The 15201-nt window shown below is 28.2% G+C and overlaps 1 long non-coding RNA gene across 2 annotated transcripts; it reads left to right on the top strand.

The window, feature by feature from the left end:
- Nucleotides 1-8903: 8903 nt before the first annotated feature.
- LOC105128345 (uncharacterized) lies at nt 8904-11081 on the top strand. Of its 2 annotated transcripts, XR_842837.1 has the most exons (3): nt 8904-9035; nt 10284-10701; nt 10732-11081. It is a non-coding gene; the product is annotated as an uncharacterized LOC105128345 (long non-coding RNA). The 2 variants fall into 2 exon arrangements; XR_842836.1 differs by having other exon boundaries at nt 8909-9035; nt 10284-11081.
- Nucleotides 11082-15201: the final 4120 nt, after the last annotated feature.

Here is a 15201-nt window from a genome sequence, read left to right as displayed (position 1 = left end):
AAAAGAAAATATAATACTAACATTTTTATACAACCTTTCAAGGCCATATTAGTTGTTAAAGGCTTTACTCAAAAAATATGTTGATTATAATTTTTGACACTTAGTCTCTAGTGACAAGAATTACATCCATTATAGTTTTATTTATTTCAGCATCAACTTATAAATTATATGTTTATCAAATGGAGATTAAGATGACTTTTTTAAATGAATATTTAAAGGAGAAAGTGTATATGAAGCAACTTGATAGTTTTATACTTCTTGAAAATGAGAAAAAAAAAAGTCTATTAATCGGTAAAGTCTCTATATGGTTTAAAACAAACTTTGAAACAATGGTATTTGAAGTTTGACAAAATAATATTGTTAAATATTTTTTTATCACAATGGTATCGATAAGTGTATTTATTCCAAATTTATAAAATACTTTGATATGATTATTTGTCTCTATATAAAAGACATGTTAATATGTAACACCAATATGATTGGAATAGTTAGAACCAAAAGGTATCTCACTTTTATTTTTAAAATGAAAGATCTTTATGAAGTGAATACAATTTTAAGCATCAAAGTTAAGAAATATAGTAGTAATTATGCACTTAATCAGTTACAAATGGTAAAATCTTTATACGATTTAAAACAAACTTCAAAAAAATAGCAAGTGAAGTTCGACAAAGCAATTTTGTTAAATAGTTTTTATCACATTGATGTCGATAAATGTATTTATTCTAAATTTACAAAAGAGTTTGGTGTAATTATTTAGGTCTACATAAATGATACGTTAATCTTAAGCACTAATATGATTGGAATAGTTAAAGCCAAAAGATATCTTACTTTTATTTTTAAAATGAAAGATTTTGATAAAGTAGATACAGTTTTAGGTATCAAAATTAAGAAATATAATAGTAATTATGCATTTAATTAGTCACAATATATTGAAAAAATTCTTAATAAGTATAAGCATTTTAATATAAAAGAGGTTAATACTCATTTGAATTTAGTGTGAAGCTTAATGATAATTATGATAAAAAAGTAACACAATTAGAATATGGCTTGCCATTGAAAGTCTTGTGTATGTTATCAAGATATACAAACAAGCCGAATACAAATCATTAAAAAGTTAAAAAAAAAAATATTTGGTTTTCTAAAAAAAATGATCAATTTAGGCTTGTTTAATTTTGATTTTTTTAGTTATGATGGAAGAATGTTGTGATGAAAGTTGGAGAACTAGTTTGAGTGATAATAAGTTCATATAAAAATAAGTTTTTGTCATTTAAAGAAAGTGTAATATCTTAAACATCTAAGAAACAAACATACATCTCTCATTTTATCATGGAATTAGAATTTATTGATATGACTGTTGTAGATAAAGAAGCAGAATGAACTAGTTTAAGTAATAATAAGTCTATATAAAAATGATTTTTTGTCACTTAAAGAAAGTGCAATATGCTTAGGTATCTAAGAAACAAACATGCATCTCTTATTCTATCATGGAATTAGAATTTATTAATATGACTGTTGTAGGTAAAGAAGTAGAATGGATAAGAAATGTGTTGTTAGATATTAAGTAGTGACCACAATCTAATGGTAGTTATCTTTTTGTACTATGATAGTGAATGAACTATGTTTTGAGCTTATAGAAATATTTATAATGGTAAATCAAGATATATAAGTATTCGACATGAATATGTTTGAAAGTTGATTACAAATGGGGTAATTATTATTTTTTATGTGAAGTCTGTGAATAATTTAGTGAATCTACTCATAAAATGACCAGTGGAATGAGGTTAAAACATGTAATTAAAAATACTAGTAATGAGAACCCTACTTTGGATTTACAAGAAGCTTATCTCTAAGTTTAATATATGTTGGACACTGATAATTAATTTTGAATTATATTCTAATAGTATTCAATGTGTTTTATTATATAGAAAATTATGAACATAAAATCTCAATAGAATTTAAAGTTTTTGTTCAATGTAATAAATACATATATAATTCCATCTATATAAATATAAAAGTTAGGATTTTCTATTGTAAATATTCATGAAAATATTCACCGTGTTTGCTCATCTTTGTAAATGTGAAAAGCAGAAGCTATGATATTTTTCATATATACATTTACCTAGTTTTGACTAAAAATTGGCTCTTATCCAATCCTATCTTTGAAATCAAACTAGTGGTCTATAAGATATGAGGTGTTCATTTGTGAAACTAGTCTTGCCAAATCTCTGTTAATTTTACTTTAGTTTTTACTCATATTAAATAATATCTTTACTAAATAATATACATAAATCAAATAATCATAAGTTAAATGAAACAAAGATGACAAGCAACTAGAGATTAATTAAGCATATATCTATATAGAGACAAATCATGACATAATCTTTATTTATATTGTTGTGAGGGCGACGTCGTCTGGTGACAGCGAAGGCTTTCTATCGTGCCTCCTGATAAGAGGGTGTTATGTCCTAGAAAAAATTATGATTAATTTTTAGGAGTCACCACTTAGTATTATGGTTACTAGGAACCTATGGTCTGCGAGAGTCTAAGAAAAGGACTAGTTGTGCAAGGGAAACACGCATCACCCCCAACGCACCCTATCTAAAGTAAGTTGCATTGTTGTTTGATTGTTTTTTAGGTTGAGTTTCCATTTATTGGTCTTCTCTAAGACTCAGGGCAGATCTCTCTTCATGAGAAAGTTTCTACCCTGTCGGGTTAAATCTTAACCGTTCTAAAGTCTAAATTTTAACATCATATTTGTTTACACCTTGTATCTTTAATACCCGAGGGTGTACTTTATCATGTAATTTTACACCTATAAATATTAAAATCTACATCTGAATCCTATAGAAAACTAAAAAAAAAATTATGATATTTTGGCCAAATCCAAATGGGTGATCATAAACTGATTATGATATCTATTTTTAGGCTTTCAAAATATGAGAAATATGCAAAAAAAAAAAAATGCGTTGAAATTTTTTACGATTTGGCCATATGCATGAAAATAATTTTTTAAAATAAATATTGATTTAAATTTTTTTTTGAGATTGTTTTGTAATTTTTTTTATTTTAAAATATTTTGAAGAAAACCAGGTATTTTAATACCGGATTTGTATTTTACAGTGTAAATATACAACCCGATATTATGCAAAATTTATAGAAAAATATTTGAGAAAATCACAAATTTTTCAAAAATGCTTTTCAATTTTTTTTGGAATTTTTCATTTTTTTTTTGGAGAAAATTGTTATTTTAATACCGGATTTGTATTTTACAATATAAATATACAACCCGATATTATGCAAAATTGGTAGAAAAATATTTAAGAACATCACATTTTAAAAAAATTATTTTTTTATTTTTTCATTATATATATATATAGCCCAAAGAGATTGAGCCGAAATCGGCCTAACATATTTTTTTGGGGACGGGCTGGACCTAGACTTTGCCCAATCAACTTGGTTGAGCTAGAATAGGTCTAGCCTAAAGCAACTTAGTCACTGGCAGCCCAGTGACTAAGTTGCACAAAATAGTGCAACATGAATTATAATTCACATTGCACTCTTCACGTGTAACGATGACAAAAGGAAGGAAGAAGAATAAGTAAGGAGGGAGATTTACCTAGCGTTGAAGGAACTGGCGGTCTGACCGGTGGCACACCGTGTGGCTGTAGTGGTGATGGTAGAGAGTTGATCTGACAGGGTGGTTGCGGCATGGTTTGGCAAATTTAGTGGATGTTAAGTGCATTAAATGCACTTACAAAGAGGATGACCGGACCAATTTTCTGCAAAAATAGAGAAGATAATGAATAATAATCAGATGACACGTTGTTTGGTCCCTCTTTTTTTTTATAACTCAAAAGGGTGTTGTTTTAGGTTTTAAATAGGGATTTCTCTGAAGTCTAAAGCAGTCCTCAACTTTTGATTTTATACAATTGTACCCCTAATTGACCCAAACTTTTGATTTAATGCAATTACACCCTTGTCGAATTTCAATTGGAACCCTGGATTTACCCGCCTTTTGCACATTAGTTCCTGGTCTTGGATTGTTGCAATTTAACCCCTAATTAACCATGAAACTTTAATTTCTTCAATTTAACCCCCGATTTTCATCAATTAGGCCCCCTGTAGTCCGACACCTTTTACAAATTGGTCCCTGTATGTGAATTTCTTCAATTTAACCCCTGATTGACCCCAAAACTTCAATTTTCTTGCAATTTGATCCCTAATTACAATCAACTAACTTGGTAAAAATTAAATTTGGTCTTTTAAAATTTCAATCTTCTCAATTAAGCCCAAATTAGGCTCTCAAACTTAAGTTTTCACCAATTAAGCCCCGAACAAAATTAATTTGACCCATTTAAAGTATAATTAAGTCTTTCCACTAAATTAAATCCTTCAATTGAATCCAAATTAATTCTTAAACATAATTAAAATTTAATTTGGCCCATGATTAAATCAAATTGGCCTATTAAAAATTTAATTATTTCATTGGACGTAATTTTTATGCAAATTCATCCAATAATCATTTAATTTGACCTTGAATTTGTATTTTTTATCAGTTTTTTAGCATAATAGGGTATAATTAGACCTTGAATTTCCTTCAAAAATTACGGCCTGCTTTCTCCAAGTTACCAACCATTATTTTATTTTTATTATTTTTATTTTGAGAAAAAGTGAATTTTTAGGGAATAATCCAGAATTGGGTCATGACATATGTTTTTTCACATAAACACATTTATCAACTTCATTGCTTTTGAACTCATTTGACAATAACTTTATTAAATTTTTCATGTTATTGTTTGGATGCTTATTTCAAATTACATGATGATGCGACAACCTTACAAGATTTTTTTTCTTATCCATTAATAACAAACCACTTAAGTTATTTTATGTAAACATTTTTTTTAAGGTCATCATTTAACAAAATTGTTTTTATATTAATTTGATGTATTTCAAGATTATTAAGAGATAAAATGGTTATTTGCATTCATATGGAAGTTATTTTTGACATAGAAAATATATATTAAAATACTCCACACCTTTTTATTGTTTGAATTCTTTAATAACAAGTCTTGTTTTGTATTTGTTAATAGTTTTATTATCTTGCATCTTTATTTTAAAGATTCATTTATGGTCTGGTAATTTACTTTCAGGTAAAAGATCTATTATTTTTCATGTATGATTATTTATAATATTTTATATTTTAATATTGATGGCTTCATTCCACTAGTATACTTTAGGACAAGACATTACCTTGTAGTACGTCTGAGGTTTATTTTCTAACAAGTATTTTTTTTTTTTACTCATTCTATGCTTAACTTCATCATCTTTTAGTTGAATATGACCACTTGAACTAACACATTTATCATTCTCATAAGTGAATAACTTTTTTAGGTTTTTTTTAATGGAAACACATCTTCAAAGTATGTAGCATTCTTTAATTTCATTATATTATTAGGATGAATGTTCTTTATACTTGACTTATGTGCAACAAATTGATATACATTATTATTACACATAATCGATAAAAACACAATCTATAGTTTTCAATCTTATCTTTAGCTTTTTAGGATTATGTACTAGACCTTTAAAAGACACCCCCATACTTTGAGTTATATGTAGAAAGCTTTTTCTTTTTTTTGTCACAATTCATAAGGTGTTTTTCTTTTAACATTTTATGGGATACCTTGTTAAATATATAATTGGCAATTATAACTGCTTTTCCATGTAAGTTTCGAAGGGCTCCATAACTTATCAACATAGCATGCATTATTTCTATAAGTGTTTGGTTTTTATGTCCAATAATATCATTTTAATGTGGTGAATAATGAACAGTGGTTTTGGTAAATAATATCATTTAAAAAAATATTATCAAAAGGTGTTGTATTCCTAATCTTTATCACTTTTTATTTCTTTTATTTTATTGTTAAATTGATTTTCAATGTCATTCTTATAATGTTTAAACATTTTAAAAGTCTCATTTACTAAAATTTCTTTTGTTTCTTTTAAGACCTTTTAAATATATAACAATTAAGTCTATTTAAGGGGCACCAAACTTGATATACGAATCACGCATGCTATGGACAAAGATGACAAAAAATAATCTAGCCCCTATATTATTGAGTTCTATTTAATTTTGTTGTTATATATAATTTATGTTATTTTATTGGTCATTTTATTTAGTATGTTACCAATTTGCATGTTCGCGCTATGCAATGAAGGGGCTAAAACTCTTTTTAAAAAAACTATCAAGATCCTAAAGAATTATTTAATTTTGTTATTAAACCTAAAAACACAATCATTTTGAAAGAAAAAAAATCATCAATATTCATTTTCATTGCAAAAGAAGGTTAATACATGTGTTCAATAAAATAAATTAAAAATTATATGTGTTAATAAATAATAATAAATTTGTTAATATAAATATAAGATTGAGTCATGAATCTAAAATAAAGATGTATATTAAGATATTTAATCTCATGTTACATTTGACTTTTCAATTTTTTTAATCTAATTACAGAATAATAGTGTTTTTTTTAAGTGAATAATTTTAAATAATCACAAAACATATATTTATCAAGTCTAAAATCAATTTTCTTATTAACATGTTTCTTGTTTATCATTGTTCTTGATAAAAAAAAAATTATGATTGCTAAAGCAAATTTAAAAAAAATCAAAATATTTTGTCCATATTTTACATGTGATTGAAAGTTAAAAAAATCATAAATGTGTTAGAATCATGTTCAAAATCTATTTAGAAATTTAAAAAATGAAAAAAATTAAATTGAATTTTAAAGAACAATTTATTATTAATGTTATTATTATTTTCATATTAGATATATAATAATTGAAAAAAATTATTAAAACTCAAATAAAAATTCATAATATTATTTAAAAATCATGTCAAAACCAAATAAAAAAACTAAAAAGAAAAAAAGTGAGGCTTGCCTGATCCTTTAATAGCAAGTTAGGTGCACATGGACTTGGAGCAAATCAAGTCAAAACCAAATAATAAAAAAATAAAAATAAAAAAGTGAGGCTTGCCTGATCCTTTAATAGCAAGTTAGGTGCACATGGACTTGGAGGCTAAACCCATACACCTGATCTTGTTTTTATTATTATTATTATTATTAATAAAGGGTTATTCACCCATTATCTTTTTAAAAAAAATATAAAGCACGCGGCCTGTTATATGCTGAAATAAATAGCAATTTGTTTGCTTGCATAGTTTTGATTGTCTAATTGGCCAAAAACTGGGTAGAAAATGGCCTTTTATTTTTTGGACTAAACAATGTATTTTTAAATCAATTTTGAGTTGAAAATGTATGAAAAACAATATATATTACTCAATAAACTCATTTGTGCCTTTAAAGTTGCCAAAAATCTATCAAAGAAGAAAAATCAACCCAAGATCCTAAATCTTTCCAAGCCTGATCTATTTTTTCGAACAAATTAAAAGTGAATAGCCATAATCGTCCAACTCTCATAGTGAAATGGAATAACTGGACATCAAAATTAATTGTTTTTATTATTGGAATCATGACAACTAGCTACCTTTTCTTTCTACCTCTGTTTTCCAACAAGTCTCACTTTCTTTTAGAACAAATAAAAAACCTTGGAGATCAAAATAAATATTAGCATAAATTTTAAATCTTAGATCAAATTTATTATTTTTTGTGTTTTGTAGTTTAGTTCCCCTTCTTTTAATTTAGTAATTCTACAATAATTGCAACCTTAATTCCATTTAATTAAGTAATTTAATTAAGTAATTGAAGGTTGTAATTAAAAGAAGAAAAGGTCGAAAAAAAAGTTGCTTTAATGTTCATTCCCAGTGAAACATTATTAAATACCTTTTTTAGGGTTTTTTTGGGAGCCAAGTTAAATTGATTTTTTTATTAAATTTTATTTTTTATTTTGAATTAATTTTTTTAAAATATTTATAGAATATGTTACATAATGTTTTTTTAAAAATTATTTTAATATATTTTTAAATTAAAAAAACCTTTCTAAAATTGTTTTACTCCACCCAAAAAAAACAAAAAATGTTAGGTAGGTAAAATGTTATATTATTGGTCGGATGGCCCGTTTAACTACATGTTAGCGTTCGCATTTCTTTAAAAACAGATGAAATAGTTGTTTGGTTACAAATGGTTAAACAATCAAAACAGATGAGTTCCACCATTTATATGTGGTAGGTATGTGGCGGGATTATGATTTTTTAGAAGTAGTAAAATACTGTTTTTTCATGAGAGTTTTAACATGTGATAGATACACTATTCTAATAGTAAATTGCACTGCTCATGTGTATAATTTAGTTTTTTTTCATGTGTTAATTTTTTTAACTGTTTTTATTTTGAAAAATTTAGTTTAAAATAAATTAAATTAATCTGTATTGTGATATGAATAATATTTTTTTTCAAAAAACTAATATAGAGTAAATTAAATTTACTCGTACTGTAATATTAATTTTATATCTGATAATATTTTATCTGATTTTATTATACGCTCATAAAATTATAAAAATTATAATTTTTATCGGCTAAATTTTTTATATAATGAAATTATAAATAATTTAAAAATAATAAAAAATAATTTATATCAAATATTATTTATTTCATAATGTAATAGAAGTAGTTAATTCTATAATATTTAACTTTAAAATTATCAGTATTAATATATATCTATATATTAAAATTATTTTATAACCTCAATTTTAAAAATATTATTAATCAAATATATTAAAAAAAATTTAATATTAATTTTAATCACAATTTTAATTAATCATCTACTTTTTAAAATTAAGTTCAATTAAAAATATTCTTATAAAATATTTTTTTTTAAATCATAATCCTAAATACTGGCGTAATACCAAAGACAAACTTTACTTTTTTTTTATTGGTTTTCTTTTTTCCTAACATTATCATCCTTTTTTTGTTTTTTATGAATTAACAAAATTACAGATCTCGTCCTCCCATTCTCTCCCTTGCTCCAGAAAAGAGATTGTGAGAGAGGATTGCTGTATTCCGAGAATCTCACAAGTAAGTATTTTGCTTTTTGAGTTTGTATTTTGAGCCATGAAGCTCAATTGCTAGGTGAATTTGTTTGCTATTCATGGGTTCTTGTCTTTAGTCTCTTTCTGGTTGAGATTTGCTGAGATTTCTTGTATAGATACATGTGAAAAGGGTAGATCTTAGTCTTTTTCCCAGGTTTTAGGGTGTAGAGCTCAAAAGAATCTAGAATTTGTTAATTAATTTGGGTTGAATTCAGGGGTATTTGGGTAATGTTTAGAGTAAGAAGTTACGGATGATGAAACTTCTGGTACAGTGATAGGAATTAAGTTCATTAGTTGAACCATGCAGATCTAGGAGAGGAGAGAAGGAATTAGACCAATCAACCAGATCCACTCTGTTTCCTTCTTTACATTTTTATAAGTGGGTAAGTGTGATAAATTGTATGTGGCTCAAGCCTTCCACAGTAAATAAATCCATGGGTATCCCTCAAATTTATTCAGATGGGAAGCTTCCCTGAATATAAATTTTGCAATACAATATAGAATTCAAGTGTTTGATGGAATATGTAAGGTAAACGGGTGAGGTAGGTGTAGTGTTTGGAGAAAAGACTGATCCAAGAATGGATTCAGTCCGGAAAGAGAAGGAAAAAAGAAATATAAAAGAGAAGCTTGAAATCAAATCTTGAAATGGCTACAAATAGGTGCAATTTGGTCAGGAATTCTTAGACTTACAAGCGTAAACGATTTTATCCTTAAACAACCCATCACCTATAGGCGCTTTCACAAGCCCATCTCTTTTCTGCCTCCTGTGTTGTGATCAATGAGTTTTAGCAAGCCACAGATCCTCTGGTTGATGGATCTCTACTATGATTTTTTGATCTTTTGCTTGAAACATGATGCTCTAATTTTACATTTGGGATGTTAGATGTGTATCTGAGTTTGGCACTACCATGGCACGGTAGATGCTTCATGAATGCTCTGCAACAGCATTAAGTTGCAGCGGCATTTGGGACAAAACCAGAATAAGTGGCCTTCATTTTTTGAATCAACTAAGTTGGTTTATGGGCTTTTGATTGTTATAGGTCATGTGGCATGTATGATGAAGGGGAACCCCACCCCTTCCTTCCGTTCCCTCTGAAAAAAAACACTGCAAGTAGTTGGTCATTGTTTTCATGCTGATAATTCTTTTAGTTTAACTTTCTAGATTTATTACTTGTTTCTGGATCTAAAGCAGTTCATTTTTTAACTTTATAGGGGAATGGACAAACATTTATAGGGGAATGGACAAACATACCAGATTCCTCTCTCTCTCGTTGCGGCGCTGGCTACCTTTTATCCAGTTGACATATGGAACTCTCTCCGTTTAGAACACCCGATGCTATCATAACCATATTCTTTGTTACTGTGCTCGTTCATGTTGCATGGAGTGCATGTGAAGTTAAGCTTGAAGCTGCTCACTTCAAATCAATTGCTGCCCACACCACTTGTCTATAATTCTTGCCCTTGTTATTCTAATCATAGTCCTTGACCTAGCAATTGGGTGGTCATTTTTTTCTTATTAGTCTTGTTTGTTGTTTATATGGGCTTATGTGAGGAATTGTTATAATTGCATGAATTGTTGTATAATGCAGTGAATTGTTGTATAATGCAGTTCTGCAAGCATATGGGGGCTTATCCAATGTAGTTTTGCAAGCATATGGTTTTTGCAATGTAGTTATCCATACATATGCAGATCATGGCATGAAAAAAGAGTCAAATGTTGAGTCAATCAGGTCACTTGTGTAATCTGACTGAGCCATTGAAGAGAATCATTTGTTGGTGTCTCATTGGATTTGTTACCAGACAGTGTTTATCTAGTAAATGATTCTCTTCAATGGCTCGGGAAGGTTACACAAGCGACCTAGTTGACTCAGCTTCTGCCATGCTATGATCTGTATATACTTGAATAACTACATTATAAAGACCATATATTTGGAGAACTACATTGCAAAGATCCCTATATGCTAGAACCGCATCGTAAAGACCCATAAGCTTGGAGAATTGCCTTCTATAATGATTCATACAATTATGCTCATTCCTCGTGTAAAGTATATGCTACCCATATAAACAATAAGACCCATGAGAAAAAAAAGTAACCACTTAAGTAAAGGATTATGATTAGCTGGCTAGACAATTAGTGCGGGCAGCAATTGAATGCTGTAGATGTGCACATGAAATTAGAGTATGTAAACCTTTTTGTGATCCTAGGTTTTTTTCTTTTTTTGAAATCTCATATCTATGTATGGTTAGTGGTAATAAAAATACCAAAAGACATGGACCACTACCAAAATATTATGTAATATGTATAGATATGGTTGCTTGGTGTGAATGAAATTACATATGCTATTTTGACAAGTATGATTGTAACTTGGTTTTAACAATCGCACCACTCTTGGTACCTTCAGCGTAAAAAATGGTGTCGTTTATTATTAGATCTGCTAGCCGCGCCACTCTATGGATCTGAGTATCTGAATGTTCGTGCAACATTATTTTCATGGACAAGCATCCTGTGTAAATGTTCAAGATGGAAATCGTTTGTTCAGGGGATGCTTTAGCTTAAACCCTTTTTTTTCTTGAGATCCATGGTTGAACCTGCATGGTTTGAACACAAAAAGCCTAATCACGGCTCATAAGAATGTTCTTAAATTCTGGATTAAAAGAGAAAAACTACTCAATTAGTTCCAGCAGAGAAGAAAACATTTATTTTTTAGCAGCCCAGCCACCCTGGGAGCAATTGGTCCTACAATGCAGCGATCCTATAAGTGTTGATTACCAAGGAAAAAACTACACTTGTATATACTCAAGTATTCATATAATCTTTTTTCTTCATCATCCAATACTATTCATAACAAAAACTTTAGGCATGTTGATATCCATTATTATTAGTTCATTCCAGCATTTATTTTATAACTAAATTATTTAAATTCTTTAAATTGTCCAACACTTCAAGCAGTAAACCCATCATTCAAGGATTTAGTTTCTTCGGTTGCCAATTCAAGAGACTTTAAACCCATATTTAGGTCACAAATCCCATTATCCAAGAAATCAGTATTTTTTTTAGATTAACGTGGGTGTCTGGGCCAGCTTGCGCGCACCATGACTAATCCCACGGGCCCTGAAGTTAACGACCATGTAAGCCTCCAGTGGCCATCATATGAGCAACCAAGAACTCGAATCTGAGACCACAGAGGGAGCAAACCCCTTGATCCTAAGTTCTTACCACTTGGCCAAATCAGTATTTTTAATCCGCCCAGTAGGTCTTTACTTTGCCAAGTAAGCAAAACACTAATCTCTTTAGATAGGGATTAGTTTTCTCAATTTGCTCAGTACACTAATCTCATTAACCATAGATTAGTTTTTATAATTCACCATTCATATCCTTTAGATTTAATTATAATATAATTAAAGAAACATGTAACTATTGATCAAATCACTCATAAATTTCTAGAATGTGTGGAGCATTTATCTAACACATGTGCACGTGATATGGTTCGCTGCTCCTATACCAACAAAAATAATAAATCACTAATCATTCATTTATTATAAGGATCGACTTCATCTTCCATATAAATTTCAATTTCTTACTTATTTGCATTAACACGTCCTCGTTCTTGTTATTTATATTGTCCATAGTTGTTTTCTTTTTTTATTCAAATTTCTTTTTACAAATCAACACAACTCAATATGATTTATGTACCTTTTAATTTAAACAAACATAATATTCAAACATATGCTTAGCCAAATTTCTTGTTTGTAAAATTAGTTAGATTTCCTTTTTGATTCTTTATGTTTTTTTTTTTTTAATTCTAGAACAAGTCAACCAATTCAAGTGAACATATTTCTCCACGTTGACAAGGTCAAAACCCAAACCCTTCTCTTTTTGGTTGTCTTGGCCGAAATCATTGGAGAGTGTATGGAAGGTTTCTCTTTCTTTCTTTGTTTTTTTTTTTTTTAAAGAAAAATCTCATTCTTTCCTTCCATTTACATTTATATACATGCCATTTAACACAATTTTAATTTTTTTTAATTCTCCATTTTTTCCTAATTTCTTCCTATTGGTCATATATGTTCGTTAAGGATTAAGGATTTGTTTCTTCCATTTTTTTGAAATTAGCCAATTACCCAATCTTATTTTATGCTTATAAACATCATTCAATCATTACAACAATTCACATCATAAATCCCCAATTTCATATAATATTAACAATTGTATTTCTTCATCAAAGCAATTAATCATATTAGATAGGTCCATTACTCCAATTGAATAATGTTTCAAGGATAGAATGCAAGAAAATTTCAAGTTCTTTTCTCTTCCTTCTTAAACCTTAACTTTTAATGTTTCTCTTCAAAATAACCCTACAAACCTTTAAACACTTTTTTTATTCCTAATTATACCTTAATTACAGCTTTCTTTTTATGTAATTTAGTAGAAAATGAATAGAAGAAAAAAAAGAGCAAATCCTTCCCTTTAAGCATGAAGAACCACTGACTATAAGAGAAGAAATTGGGTAGTTATATATCCAATTTCTTATGATTTGCATATTTACCCCCCCACTATTCCATATTTCCTTTTTGGCCCTCTAGATTTTTTCTTTTTACATACTTTATTCAATAAAAATTTTCTTTCATTCAATATTACCCTTCCATGTTAATTAACATATTTTTTAAATCTAACCTATATTTTATTTATAAATTAGAAACAATTTCACTTATTGTCGCTTGAGTTAGAATTTTATTTAGTTTTACAGAGAAACCTCGTTTAAAATAAGTTGTGAGTAAACTTTAATAATATAGGTTAAATCATCCTAAACAAGTCATTTTTCACGGGCCACTATTGCATATATAAAATAGATAGCGACAAATCCTCATGGGATTTGGGTTGGGTTCAATGAGCCAACTAAAGACCCATATGATTATTTATTGACATGGTATGATAGACCATTAATAGTCATAAGTTATAATTAGAGTAAATAATTTATAGATATGTCAATTCACCAAGCAATTAAGAGTGACATATATGATAGGGACTTTAAAATGATTAGGATTCAACTTATGTGTCCTCTCAAGGCTTAACTAATTACAATAGACTCATCTTTATCTATATAGATAGACCAATAGTATTAGGCATGACATTCCATTAGAAATAAAAGAGATGTAGAAATACAACTTATCTTAAGTAAAATACTTTACGGTAATAATATCTTTCTTCTAACATTACAAATGTTTTATCTTAAAACTATAAAAAATAGTTAGGGTTTCTAATAATCATAATTAATTTATCACAACTAAATCTCATTTCCTTTTAATGCTAATGAACCAACTTTTGAGAAGTAAATTACAAATAAAAAAAATTAACATACTCGACTATCATGACATTTTATCTTGGAAGCTTGTAATGACCAAACTTATTGTGATGTCATTTTTGCTTGCTTTATTTATGAATTTATAACTTTATTGACAATAGGATGCAAATGCTTCAAATAAAATAGTTCACATTGAAATCTTCTATTTAAATATTACCTTTCTATTTTTAGTTTTAGAATCTCATTAGGTTGTTCTTGAGTATCTTTCACAATCTTGATTGTCTTGTCACCTATCTTTGAAAAGCATGGCATCAGGCTTGCCTAATGGTATATATACAGACATCAAAATAATGGTTCTAGCCATTAAACATGGGTAGGTTTACTAGTATATATGGAGACAACAAAATAATGGTTCTAGTCATTAAATATGGGTAGGTTAACTAACCTATTGGTCATAACAAAAGTCTCTCACTATCCCAATGAACAAATTTTAAAAGGCTAATCCAATACCTATAAGGCATAAAAAGTATAAACTAGGGAAAAGTCATATTGACTACAAATAAAAATTTGGCAATATAATTTTCAAATCTAAAATGATATGTAATTTGTACTAAATTTGGTAGTATAATTTATTTATTTTAAGGAAAAGCTTCAATTTTGGGTTGATTTTATATTAGTTTTTGCTTGGATTTTAGGTTAATTAAAACTCGAGGATGTTTTGGATTTTATATAGATTTATGGAATTAATATTGAAAATTTGAGGCTGCTATTTGAAGGGAAGGTTGGTCAGCAGGGTTGTTATGTGGTGCCATGAACGATCTATTTTGGCGTAGAAAAGACTACAGTTTGTTA

Source organism: Populus euphratica, unplaced genomic scaffold (genome assembly GCF_000495115.2).
Source record: "Populus euphratica unplaced genomic scaffold, PopEup_1.0 scaffold14.1, whole genome shotgun sequence".
In the NCBI taxonomy this organism is placed as follows: Eukaryota; Viridiplantae; Streptophyta; class Magnoliopsida; order Malpighiales; family Salicaceae; genus Populus; species Populus euphratica.
Note: the sequence above shows the minus strand (reverse complement) of the source record. Positions and strands in the feature narration are given on the sequence as shown.